The following is a 14,630-nucleotide window of genomic DNA, read 5'->3' as shown; positions in this document are numbered from 1 at the left end:
CAAATACACAAGTGCACATTATCTTATGTGCACATTCCTCTCTCTCTCTCTCTCTCTCTCTCTCTCTCTCTCTCACACACACACACACACACCCTTTACATTCACAAAGGGTAACTAGTCTAGAAAGAGACTAGATGGAATTTACCACATTTTGAGGTTCCCTGTTCTTAGATTAATGCATGATCTTCCAGCCTTACTGTTAATACTTTTGTGAAAGAAATGTAAAGTTGTAAGCAGTGCACCTTGCAAACTGGTCTGAACTTGCTGATGTCCAGGAGGGAAAAAGTTAAAGCCCAAAGGCCAACTAGCTACTGCAACTTGTATAATGTTTAGCATTTGGGCAATGAGGAGCAAAGTTTGATCACACTTGGGAGCAGAGGGGAAAGGAGCATCCAGCAAAGGCAGAGAAAATGGAAGATGAGGCAACCCACTTCTCTTGGGGTCAGTGCTGAGTACTTTGTAATGTTGCTGTCAGATGGTCGTCATCGGTACGAACAGACTCACAGCTTTTGTGTCCAGCTTGTGCCAAGTGTGTGTATCCCATGTTTGGCTGAACTTTGCTCTGGCTTTCAAGTTTGTAAAATAAAATGGCCTTTGAATCCTGTTGCAGCTTTAGGACATTTTTAAACCAAAGGGCCTGACCTTAGCTTAGTACATCCCTGCTGGCGTCCACAGGGATACCCTGTGCCCCAGTTGGAGTACAGCCTGTTACTCAGAGGCCTATGCGGTTCATGTATGCAAAGAAACAACATATCCTTTGACTTTCTGGCATAGAACTTCCCAAACTAGAGTTACCGTATTTTTTGCACCATAACACTCACTTTTTTCCTCCTAGAAAATAAGGGGAAATGTCTGTGCGTGTTATGGAGCGAATGCCTACGGGTGGCGGGGGGGATCTGCTGCAGTCGTGAGCAGAGGATCCATGGTTCCCCTTCCTTTCCTCCTTCGTGGTTACAAAACATGGATCCACGTGGATCCTCAGGATTTTTGCATTGGGCTACTCCAAACTCACTGTCAGATCACATGTCTGTGGCCACAGCATGAACCACAAAAATCATATATCCACTATTTCGTTTAGAATATTTTTTTTTCTTGTTTTCCTCCTCTAAAAACTACGTGCGTGTTATGGTCTGGTGCGTGTTATAGAGCGAAAAATACGGTAGCTTTTTGGCATGTCCAGATAATGTATCTGTTGATCTGTTATCCTGATCTGTTTTCAGGAAGATTAAATGATGTCGGCTATTTAATGAGCATTCACTCAGATTTGTTCATGTGGAGGCTACACAACATCGCATCAAAGCGGGTGCTATCCTAAGCTTTCCACTGCATTTTTCTATCACTTCCTTATCGCAAAAATCTGATTTCTGGGGAGGTGGGTTTGTTGTGCAAGAGCTCTAAATCAGCTTTAATTGCGCAGTCTAAATTTGTTAGTAGGCCACTGAATCCCATTGAATCTGAAGGCATTTTTGACTGAGTACATATTACCGTTTATTCCAGCTCCAGTTCCTTCCTACCTTTTACAGTACAGTCGTACCTTGGATTCCAAATGCCTTGCCAGTCAAAGGTTGTGATTCCCAAACGCCGCAAACCCGGAAGTGAGTGTTGCAGTTTGCAAATGTTCTTTGGAACCCAAATGTCCGACGCAACTTCCACAGCTTCCAATTGGCTGCAGGAGCACGGGAGGCCATTGGGGAGAGAAGTAGCAGAAATCCTGTTGCACAGGCAAAAGGCTTTGCACTAATAGGATGATGTTGTTGTATATAACCCATGCATTCTGCTGGTTTTTAGAGGGGAAAAATGGTGGTGTTACATATGTTTAAATATGATAAAATGGGTGGGTGGGTGGGTGTGTTATGACCCTTGGTCAATCCTTTGGTTGTTATATGTGTCTAAGAGGTGTTATTTGGCATTGTTACTTCAATTATATATTTATGTATTGTTTCAAAGAGTGATGCACGATTTTTGAATTATTTCACCTTTATCTGTAGATTTTGAGACTGCAGTTCTCATTTTCATTCAGTCAGGATTGTGGGTTATATTTGTTTACACAAAGTAGATACACTGAAATTTATGGCCATGACTACCTTAGGTCCATTAATTTCAATGGGTCTACTCTGCGTAAAGGTTAGCTGCTTGTGTTTCTGCTTTGTGGTTCCTTGAGGGGAGCCTTTTGATCTTGGTTTTCTGAAATTTACTTCAGCACTTGACCTGCACACTGGGCTAAATGTTAAATTGTACCTAATTTCTTGTAAAATCCAATATGGGAAGATCATTATTTTTTCTTTATTTCATACTCCCTGAGAGGCATATTTCCCAAAAAAGATAACTACATTGCTCAAATTATTCTGTTTGCCAACCACTATTAATCTCTTTCACCAAACAACTCTTATTTAAGTTTGAAGAGCTGGAAGCATACTAAATCTCTTGTTGTAATTAATAACAGCACAATCACAACTTATGCAAGTTTTATACATGTAGCCAATTTCATTTTAGAAGATATTCTTCTAAAGATGCTCATCCTTTCTCACAGCTTCAGGGCACAGAGCTGTGCTAGAATGACTCAGAGATTAAGATCTAGAAGTCACTGGATACACTGCACACAATCCCATCAATTTGATAATAGTTTCTTCCTGAGCAATACTTGGCTACTTACACAACACTTGCCCTCTCTGTGCATTGTAGGTCACTTTTCCCATGGGGCCTCCACAAACTGTACACCCTATACGTTTTGTGATGTACAGATCTCATGGTTGAAGCCCATACACATTTGCAATGTATATTTGGGGCTCTATGTAAATGTGATGTTTTAACATGTGGACATTGTGGGGTGGAGTGGCTATCCCAGCAGAGAGCTGCCACAGAGGTTCTGGGTTTAGGACTCCCTCCCTTCCCGCCGGAGCGGTCCCTATTTATCTACTTGCACTTTGATGTGCTTTCGAACTGCTAGGTGGGCAGGAGCAGTGACCGAGCAACGGGAGCTCACCCTGTCATGGGGATTCGAACCGCCGACCTTCTGATCGGCAAGTCCTAGGCTCTGTGGTTTAACCCACAGCGCCACCCGCGTCCCAAGTTGTTTTGTCCCTAGGGTTTGACAAATATGCCTAGATGCCAGACCACAAGAGGTGTAGCCTGTTACAAAATGGTCTGGGCTGAGGTAGGAAGAAGACTGCCCCAGACTGCAACTTGCTTTGGTCTGATTCATAGCAGGATATGGGTTAGTGGAGCCAGAAATTTTAAGTGGGCAGAGTGAAGCTGTGCAAAGCACGCTCAGAAGGCTTCTAATTTGGAGCTGCCAGTGCATGAGGTTGGCTGGTTTTCTTTTTTGTGTACCTCTTGGTTCAGCTCAGAATTGAGAAAAGCATTTTAAATCCTTTGCCCTAGAGGAGGTGACTTACCAAGGTGTGCTGGCTTGGTTACTGCATTTTTATGTAAATCTTCCTGCAGGCAGCTGCTTCTGCTGTCCTGGGGTCTGCTGGGACATAACAAGAACCAAAGAAGAGCCCTGTTGAATCAGACTAGAGGACTATCCAGTGCAGCATCCTTTCTCCCACCATGGCTCAACAGGTGCCTATGGGAACCCACAAGCAGGACATAAGCAAAGTAGCACCTCTGGCTGTTGTTTTCCGTGTGTGGCAAGAAACAATAGTGACTTATCTCAAAGAGCTTAGATTTTGGCTATCTCCAGGATCAGAGGCAGCTTGTCTCCGAATACCAGCTGATGAAGGAGATCTCAAATGAGTTGTGCCACTCAGGGGCAGGAAGATAAGACTTACAGCAAGGTTTAAATATGTGTTCTATTGTAAACACACACATACACACACACCACAAAACCTGTGCCTTTTAAAAGCATGTGCTGTGCCTACTTATTATTTCGCTTATAGCAACAGAATCAATACAAGTCAAAGCAGTTCAACAGCAAATACACATTGAAAAGGAGTGGAGAAAAATCTACCCCTCTTACCACCTTGATTGTGAATTTGACTGGGTGTTCAATGAAGTGGTGAGACAATTAAGCTATGTTAAGCGGTCTTGAACATGCACACTAGTGTTTCTTTACTTATTTATTACATTTATATCTCACCTTTCCTTCAAGGCTGCTCAAGGTGGCATACACAGTTCTCCCCCTGCACATGTTATCCTCATAACAACCCTGTAAAGTAGTTTAGGCTGAGAGACAGTGCCTGGTCCAAAGTGAGCTTCAGGGCTGAGTAGGAATTTGAACCCTGGTTTCCCCAGTTCTAGCCCAATGCCCTTAACAACTGCACTGCCACCGGCTGAATCAAAACATGCTTGATAAAAGTTGTTCTAGTTTTTTGCAGCAAGTAACCACTATTTTACAGAGACGTTGCTGTGTGGCAGTTTTCCAGATTCACTTTGTGTGTGGTGTTTGCTACAGGTGTTGGGGGTCAATTTTATTTTTTTTTTTTTATAAAATTTTTATTGGTTTTACGAAATTTTTTAAAAAACAAACAAACACTTAAGAAAACAAACATACACGTATAATTTCATAACATATTTTCATAAACCTCTTTTCTAAGACTTCCCCATACCCCCCCTTTCTGCATCCCAATGTCCATAATTTTGTAGCAACTCCCAATTGTTACTTTCCAACCTTAATCATCTTAGTCATCTCTATATTCTAACCTTATGTCACTGTATCCCTTTGTTCCTAAGAACCAAAACACTCTAACATTCATTAAGTTTATAATAGTCCTTAAGATATCTTTTGAATTTTCTCCATTCTTCTTCCGCTGTCTCTTTTCCTTGATCACGGATTCTGCCTGTCATCTCTGCCAATGTCATATAGTCCATCACTTTCATCTGCCATTCTTCCAGAGTGGGTAGATCTTGTGTCTTCCAATACTTTGCGATGAGTATTCTTGCTGCTGTTGTAGCGTACATGAAAAAAGCTCTGTCCTTCTTTGACACCAATTGGCCGACAATGCCCAAGAGAAAGGCCTCTGGTTTTTTAGGAAAAGTACATTTAAGTACCTTTTTCATTTCATTATAGATCATTTCCCAGAAAGCCTTAATCTTCGGGCATGTCCACCAAAGGTGGTAGAAGGTACCTTCAGTCTCTTTGCATTTCCAACATTTGTTATCGGGCAAGTGATAAATTTTTGCCAGCTTGACTGGGGTCATGTACCACCTGTATACCATTTTCATAATGTTTTCCTTTAAGGCATTACATGCCGTAAATTTGATACCGGTGTTCCATAACCATTCCCAGTCATCTGACATAATGTTATGACCAACATCCTGTGCCCACTTAATCATGGCTGATTTGACTGTTTCCTCCTGTGTATTCCACTTCAGCAACAAGTTATACATTCTAGATAAATTCTTAGTGGTAGGTTCTAACAATTCGGTTTCTAATTTTGATTTTTCCACCTGGAAGCCGACTTTCCTGTCCTGTTTAAAAAATTCCATTATTTGACGGTATTGAAACCAATTTTCCACTTTATGTTTCAATTTCTCCTGGCTTTGTAATTTGAACTTATCTCCATCTTGTTCTAAGATTTCCCAATACTTCGGCCATCCGACCTCCATATTGAGTTTTTTCACAGCATTAGCCTCCACTGGTGACACCCATCTAGGGGTTTTATTTTCCAATAGATCTTTATATCTTATCCAAACATTAAACAATGCTTTTCTGACAATATGATTTTTGAAGGCACTGTTAACTTTATCATACCAAAGATATGCATGCCATCCAAAAGCGTTATTGAAACCTTCCAGATCCAAGATGTCTGTATTCTCGAGGAGCATCCATTCTTTGAGCCAGCAAAAAGCTGCTGCCTCATAATACAATTTTAGGTCCGGCAGGGCAAAACCCCCTCTTTCTTTAGCATCTGTCAGTATTTTAAATTTAATTCGGGGCTTTTTGCCCTGCCAGACAAATTTCGAAATATCTTTGTGCCACCTCTTAAAACATTCCATCTTGTCAATAATCTGCAAGGTCTGAAACAAAAATAGCATTCTAGGCAATACATTCATTTTAATTACTGCAATTCGGCCTAACATTGACAGTTTCAAATTTGACCATATTTCTAAGTCTTTTTTAATTTCTGACCAACATTTCTCATAGTTGTCCTTATACAAATTCTGATTCTTGGATGTTAGATAAACCCCTAGATATTTGACCTTTTTGACCACAGTCAAACCTGTTTCCTCTTGAAATTTCTCCTTTTCCATATCTGTTAGGTTTTTCCCTAAAACTTTGGTTTTTAGCTTGTTCAACTTAAATCCAGCTACCTGGCCAAACTGTTGTATTATTTCTAATACCTTTTTCGTACTAGTGTTTGGCTCTTGTAAAGTCAATACTAAGTCATCTGCGAACGCTCTTAACTTGTAATGTTTAGCTCCGACCTGCACACCTTTAACCTGCTGGTCATTTCTTATCATATTCAGCAAGACCTCCAGAACTGTAATAAAGAGTAATGGGGAAATCGGGCACCCCTGTCGTGTTCCTTTTTCTATCTTAAGCTCCTCAGTCACCACATTATTTACAATCAGTTTGGCCTTTTGTTCAGAGTATATTGCAGCCATACCATTCTCAAAACCCCGGCCTACCCCCATCCTATGCAGATTCTTCTTCATAAAACTCCAAGAAATATTGTCAAAGGCTTCCGGTCGGTGCCAGCGCTTAATGGCGGTCCTAGCTCCGAGCTCCGGAGAAGGACTGCTTCGCAAGTTCGGGTCTTACCCGCTACGGCAAGCGGGGGACCCCTAAAATCCCAGGCGCTGAAGCCTGAGAACAAGGAGACTCGGTGGGCACCTTCGCGCCCCCCGGTACCGTGAAAGAGCCTTTTTAAAGGCTACGGATCGACATCGGGAGTGAGCGCGGTGCTGAGAGTCGCTACCCAGCCTGCGAAGTGAAGCCGCGTCGCCATAAGCGGAGAGCGCCGATTCCTTCCTGAAAAGAAATTCGGACTGATTCCCCGTGAGTAAGAACTGAAAAATAACCGGGACTCTTTCATTTTTAAAAATTGGGCTAAAAACGGGGGAGATTTAAACAAAGGAAGTCTGCCTCCCCCCGACTGCATGAAAGCGAAAGCAACGGAACTTTAAACCTGCATCCGTTTAAATCTGTCCTTTGATCAGCTAAACCGGACATTTAAACCTTTGATCTCCCCTCTAGCAAGCAGGGCAGAGGGGAGGCGAATCTGACCATTAACTGCATGACTTATTTGGAGGAAAAAAACATCTGCTGTCTCATCTGTTTGAATGTATGAAACGGTCTGCCTTCTTAGTACACTGAACTGACTTTTCCCTGTGAAGTGATACTTTGATACAAAGTTTCTACACTGCCTGACTATTGTATATCACAAGAAGAAACAGTATAAATTGGGCAACTGTGGCAATTTGAAGTTATAAGTATTTAGTAACATTGGCTTGGACTGTGTTATTTCCCTTTTTCTCACTTTTTGGACTGTCTCCTTTGTTTTGGTACTTGGAAATTTTGCTCTATGGCCATTTTGATTTGCTCCCTCTAGAGGAAAAGTTCGGCACGGCTTAAGACAGTGGAATTTTCCAAGGGAGAACAAATCCCGTGGGAATTGACCTTGACATGAGTGGCCCACAAGAAGAGATAGTCACAAGAGCCAAGATCAAGCAACAACAGCAACAACAACAGCTGCAGCTGCAACAGGCAAAGAAAAGAGGTTCAATCTCAGGCGCAACAGCCGGATCAGCAGGAACAACAGGTCAAGATAAAGGAGCAGCCGTATCTATGGAAGCTGTGACAGAGGCCTTGCTCAAGATAAACCAAACCCTGGAGTCTTTGACAAAACAGACTTCAGAGAACACACAAAAATTAACAGAAATATCAACAAGATTAAATCAGAATACAGAATCTATAAATAGATTGGTAGAGGAGAACGCCACCACGCGCCAAATTGCCGAGGAGGCCAAAGCCACTGCCGGAGAGACACAGGAGAAGCTAGAGCCCCTTGCCAAGAAGGTCTATGAGCATGATGCAACATTGGCCTTGTGGGAGTTACAGAGGAAAGAGAGAAATTTAAAATTAAGACTGATTCCGGAGAACGAAAGAGACAGCCTTGTGGAATACTTGACACGGGAGTTTGTGGATTGTTGGGACCTTGAGGAAGACGAATTTAAAATCACGACTGCCTTCAGATTGGGTAAAAAGCAAGATAGAAAGACACCGAGAGACTGTTTGATTACACTCAGATCCAAGGAGGAAAGAGACAAAATATTAGGATTACACTTCGAAAAGGCCCTGCAAATTGGAAATTCAGCTGTACAGATCTTTAAAGACATCCCAAAATACATTTTGGACTTAAGAAACTTTTACAAGGACTTGGTTCTCTTGCTAAAGAAGAACACTATTCGCTTTAGGTGGGAGTTCCCACAAGGACTGTCATTTGACTACAAGGCAAAGAAAGTGAAAATAAAGACAATTCAAGACAAAGACAAATTTTTGGCAAGATACCAGGAGGATTTACAGAAGGGGACTGTGGACGTACTTGCAGAACAGAGGAGAGCATTGGACATCTTGAATCTCTTGCCTGGACAAAAATCATTACCATCAGAAGAAGAGCAACAACTTGGAGCTGTTGGAGGAGTCTTAAGAAAATAACAAGATGGCTCTGCAATTCCTTAGTTGGAATTGTAATGGGCTCAATGGGCCTTTGAAGAGAAGACAAGTATTTCATATATTGAATAAAGAACAATTGGACTTGATATGCTTACAAGAAACTCACATAACCAGAGCCCATAGGAGATTACTTTCAAATAAAAGGCTAGGACAAGAATTTATTTCATCAGATAAAGTTAAGAAGAGAGGAGTTGTAATATATGTGAAGGAGAAATGGGCTCCAAAAATGATATTTAAAGATGAACAAGGGAGATATCTGGCTGTGGAGATACAAGTACATGGAGAAAAATTCTTAGTCGTTGGAATTTATGCACCAAATGAAGGCAAATCTGACTTCTTTAAGAGACTTCATGAAACCTTGACGGACTATTTGGATTATAATATGATAATCATGGGAGACATGAATGGCGTGGTCTCCACTAATATGGACAAGGCACAAAGACTAACAGTCACTAAAGAAGGGAGACTCCCTAAGACTTTTTTCGAAATGACAGAAAATATGGACTTGATAGACATTTGGAGAACAAGGAACCCTCTGGAGAGAGAGGGAACCTTTTTCTCCCAAGCAATGATGACCTGGACCAGAATTGACCAAATTTGGGTTACTAGTGGACTGGCTCCAAAGATTAAGAAAGTGGAAATCTGCCCAAAAACTTGCTCCGACCATAACGCCGTGAAGATGGAGATGAAACCTACAATATCTGGTCAATTTAGATGGAGAATGAATGACACCCTCTTTCGAGATAAGGAGATTCTCACGAAGGCCCAAAAGACCCTAAAAGACTATTTTGAAATAAATTTGAGGACCGACGTGGAGAAAAGAGTGATCTGGGATGCAAGTAAAGCGGTTATGAGAGGATTTTTGATTCAACAAAATTCAATAAAGAGGAAAAAACAAAATGAGAAAAAAGAGAAGATCTTGGAAATGATAAAGGAAGGAGAGAGGAAATTAAGAACAAAACCAAAGTCTCAGGACATTTTAAGAGAGATCAAGTTATATCAAACCCAATATATGGAATTGATGAACCAAGAGATTGAATGGAAGATAAAGCAAATGAAGCAAAAAACTTTTGAATCAGCAAATAAATGTGGTAAACTTTTGGCATGGCAATTGAAGAAAAGACAGAAACTAAATACAGTTACAAGTCTAGAGGTGGATGGAAAGAACATATCTAAACCCAATGAAATTAGAAATTGCTTTTTAAGTTATTTCAAAAAACTCTATACTCAAGGCCCGCAAAATGAAGAAGATATAGACAAATTCCTTGGAAGATATGGATTACAAAACATCTCTCAGCAAAGTAAGATGGACTTGAACCAGAGAATCTCAGAACAAGAGATAGAGGCTGCCATTCAGAATATGCAACTGGGCAAATCTCCGGGACCAGATGGATTGACTTCTAGATACTACAAATCGCTGAAGGAATGGTTGATTCAACCATTAAGAGAAGTTTGTAATGAGATCCTTGAAGGAAAAAGGGCACCTGAATCGTGGAAAGAGGCATACATTTCACTCATACCAAAGTCAGAGACTGAAAAGACCCAACTCAAGAACTACCGCCCAATATCATTGCTCAACGTGGATTACAAAATTTTTGCAGACATTTTGGCAAAAAGACTCAAAAGAGTTTTGATGGAGATGATTCATAAGGACCAAGCAGGCTTTCTCCCTAAAAGACACCTGGCGGACAATGTAAGGAATGTTATAGACATTCTGGAAAAGCTAGAGGTGAATATAAACACTAAAGCAGTATTGATATTTGTGGACGCGGAGAAAGCCGTTGGGGGTCAATTTTATCGGGGGGAAAGGGAGACAGCAGTCCCCTCCCTGTCAAGCAAGAGAAGCTTTGCAGGCATTTCAAATGAGCTGAAATTCTTCTACCAATTCACTTTGACTTGTTAGCAGGTGCAGCGGTGAGGAATGGACAAATCACTTTGCTGAAGTGGGAAATGGAACAGCAGTACACCATTTAATCCCAGCTGTGGTGAAGGCAAGCTTTGTCAGCATCCCCTGCATAAAGCTCTAAGGTGGGAATCAAATCCAAGACCAAGTGGCAACTTTCTCTCTCATGAGCAAGAACCTAGGTAAAGGTAAAGGGACCCCTGACCATTAGGTCCAGTCGTGGCCGACTCTGGGGTTGCGGCGCTCATCTCGCTTTATTGGCCAAGGGAGCCAGCGTACATCTTTCCGGGTCATGTGGCCAGCATGACTAAGCCACTTCTGGCGAACCAGAGCAGCGCATGGAAACACCGTTTACCTTCCCGCTGGAGCGGTACCTATTTATCTACTTGCACTTTGACATGATTTCGAACTGCTAGGTTGGCAGGAGCAGGGACCAAGCAATGGGAGCTCACCCCGTCGCGGGGATTCAAACCGCCAACCTTCTGATCGGCAAGTCCTAGGCTCTGTGGTTTAACCCACCGTGCCACCCGCGTCCCAAGACCTAGCAAGAACCTAGGTGCACTGAATGAGCCCTGGCAGAGCAGCGGTGGGCTTTGGTGTCTCAAATTTCAACGGTGCCCTGTGCAACACCAAAATTTGGTGCCCCCACCTCTTGCCTTCCCTTTTACATTACAGTTGTGAGGCCCCTGAGGCCCCGTGCGCAGTGCAACTGAATTGGTCACGCTCCCCTAAATCTGCCTATGGACAGAGGATCCTCAATGATCCGTAGCAGATTGTGGATGGCGGCAGTTTCAGTGCCCTATCATGCCAACATGATTTGAGAAGAAGGTGGTTCAGAAAGAGCTGCTGCTTTGCCTTTCGGCTTTCTGAAGCGTTAAGAAGCATCTATGCCTTTTCTAATTCCAGGGCTGAGATTAATGTCCTCATCCTCAGGCCCTTGCACACAGCGGTAGGCTGTCTGCACAGAAGGGCATGCAAAGATCTCTGGGTTCTCACGCGTGGAACAAATTCATGCTGGGTTGGGTAGGCCCAGGAGGTACAGCCCATTTTGAAAGTTCAAAAAGTCTCAGAAACCTGATTGTTTTCAGAACCTCTCCAGGTCATCAAGACCGCCAGGTTAAACCCTATTGCTTAGCCTTCTAGTGCCATCTACTGGTGGTGCCTAAAGAAATCAAAGAAGTTCATGTCAGCAACTGCCATACACTCTCGAGGCCACTTTGCATGCTATATTTTTATGACTAATACCACATTGCAAAATATTGCAATGGAAGGTTTTATACACACTGCTACTCAACAACAACATTATGGGAGGTGGTTCAGCTGTGGCCATGTCTGTCTCACAGAGTACAACACACTTTTTTTTGTTTATTTCATTCATATACCACACTTGAGTCTGACCAAACTGCAGGAGGCAGTGGAAGACAGGAGTGCCTGGCGTGCTCTGGTCCATGGGGTCACGAAGAGTCGGACACGACTAAACGACTAAACAACAACAATACCACACTTACCTTCCAATGAATGTAAGTACCGGTAATCACAATAGTCCTATATCAGGAAAATGTGGTGTTGGGAGGAACATTAAAGTAAATGCTTCAGGAGCAAAGCTTGCTGTTATCCAGAATGTGTGTAATTCTGAAATGTCCAATGAACTGTAAGGGTTGGTTCACATAACACATTTTCCAGATACAGTACAGGCTTTCCCCTAGAAAAATAACCTTCCTTATGCATCCAGTGAGAAACTGCAGGTACATGTTGAGGTCTGTTGTTCTGAGTTCAAGATTCCAGCCATTCTGTTCTTTTAGGCTTACCATACGTCAGGAAAATTCCTGACGTCCTGGTTTTGGGGTGTAAAAATGGCGTCGGGGGAATTTTGCCGAATTTTTGACAGGAATTTTACTTTTGAAATATGGCAACCCTAGAATCTTCCCTTGGAACAGGCTGCATTGAGTATAATCAGTACTCACTGAACTATTTTAGAAGGCCCATCTTCCAAAGAGGATTTTTTAAATAAATGCTTTTTGTACTTCTGCAAAATCTTCGGTTTTCCCCAAGCCTGTTGATACTTCAACCTTGTTTATAGGTCATGCTGTTTGAGCTACATACTCAATGGCAATCACAGCCTAAAGGAAATGCAAATCTCCATTTCCGATTTTGCAAGCCATGAGTTGGTTGGGAAGTGATTCATGTGCCCCTGTCTCAATAAAATCTAGGGAGATGTCATTGGAGTGAGTACATGTGCATTCTGTACTTGACCTCCTTTGTAATGTTTTGCTTTAAAATCTTTAAGATAATATTTTAGTTTCCTGTTAGTTATGCTGCTTTGAATATATCCTTTATATTTGACTTTCTTCTTTAATGTTTTATTATAGATTGCTTTAGAATAATATTTGAAAGGACCCCAAGGGTCATCTAGTCCAACTCCCAGAAATACAAGAATTCTGCACTCTGTTTAATGTTGTAATGTAGCTTAGAAACTGCTTTGAGATTTTTTTTCTTAAAAATATAAAGCAGTATAGAAATTTAATAAACAAACAAACAATTTATCAGAAAAGCTGGTATGCTAGTAAGACACAAGGCGTTAATCAATATGAAGCATCTCTTTTGAATCTTTAGTATCTTATGACTTGGTCGCCATATGAACCCAGACTATAAATGACAAGGCATTCTTCCCCCTCTCATCTTAGATCAAAGGAAAAACATATTTCATAACACCAGCTATTCCAAGTGTTCTGTTCTGCAGAATGGACCAAAACAAGGAAGACAGACAACAGGATCGTACAAACAACTGTGACTTCAAGGTTCCAGGGCTAAAGAGCACAGGTGCAGACAGCATGCAAATCTGAAGGATGTTATCAGCTTCCTGTCAGTCAGAAAGTAACTCATTTACCAGAGAAGAACATGTCCAGAGTCACAGGGAAAAGATCTTCTAGCAGGTATAGATGATACACTGTTAAGACCTGCCGATATATGACTGGGTTTGTATTCATATTAGCAAACAGCTTTGCTGGGGCTGGACTATGATGCTTCATTTTCTCTCGTGCCTTGCTACGGTGATAGTACACAACATCAAAAGACAGGCCTTCCAAATAATCCAAGTCATTATTGCCTTAATATCATGAAAGGCTTCATGTTTTCTTTAATGGTAAAAGTGTTTGAGGCTTTCAGGATAGGAGGTATATGGATATACAAGGAATCAAACAAGCTGAAATCCTAATAGGCACACTTAATTGGAAGCTAAATATGCAGAGGACCAAGTTTTGCATGGTTTTAAGTAACAGAGGCAGTTGAGTTCAGCAGCAATATAGGTGCACTTGCTCAAGTCCTGTGGCTCTTGGGTAGTAGCCAGTTATTGGCACAAGGAATAAAACCAGGTTCCACCAGGCCTTGAAATAGCCATGGTCTGTACCACAGCCTACAATGCTCACCCAGTTATTTGAGGACAGTAGATATATTTCTCATCATTACAATTCCCCACCATCAATAAAACATTACAATGAAAACTAAACATCAATTTCCTCCCCCCCCCTTCCATGGTTTCCTTGTCTCGGGTTCATCCTCCAGCATCTCCAAAAATGGGATTGAAGCTGTTCTGTAGGCATGTATGTGTATATAGATAGCTTGATGATCCAGGTTTTAAAAAAGCAGCTGCGATGGGGATCAGAATCAGTACCAGTACAGTGGTACCTCGGGTTACATACGCTTCAGGTTACAGACTCCGCTAACCCAGAAATAGTGCTTCAGGTTAAGAACTTTGCTTCATGATGAGAACAGAAATTGTGCAGCGGCGGCACAGAGGCGACAGGAGGCCCCATTAGCTAAAGTGGTGCTTCAGGTTAAGAACAGTTTCAGGTTAAGAGCGGACCTCCGGAACGAATTAAGTACTTAATCCGAGGTACCACTGTATGCAGAAGGTTAACCCTTTGCTCTCATACTGTAGTCCTAATGAACTTGCACCTCCCCCAGCTGCTTTTTATCCAGGAAGAAAGATTCCCATTGGATCAATCTGGGGGCAAATAACAGGTGAGGGCACATAGGCGCCGACTCCATGGGGCCTGATGGGGCCCAAGCCCCCTCAAAAATTCGTTTGGGGGGGCTCTGCCCCCCCAA

The 14,630-nt window shown here is 42.0% G+C and overlaps 1 long non-coding RNA gene across 1 annotated transcript in view; it reads left to right on the top strand.

Annotated features, from left to right (window-relative positions):
• Window positions 1-13,634, top strand: part of LOC308587545 — a 53,446-nt gene extending 39,812 nt beyond the window's left edge. The window contains exons 3-4 of the long non-coding RNA XR_014008431.1: window positions 10,524-10,648; window positions 13,208-13,634. This is a non-coding gene — a long non-coding RNA (uncharacterized lncRNA). The remainder of the gene's footprint in view (window positions 1-10,523; window positions 10,649-13,207) is intronic.
• Window positions 13,635-14,630: the final 996 nt, after the last annotated feature.

This window comes from Podarcis bocagei, assembly GCF_964188305.1.
Source record: "Podarcis bocagei genome assembly, chromosome: 5".
Taxonomy (NCBI): Eukaryota; Metazoa; Chordata; class Lepidosauria; order Squamata; family Lacertidae; genus Podarcis; species Podarcis bocagei.
This window is presented reverse-complemented; position numbering and strand designations above follow the sequence as displayed.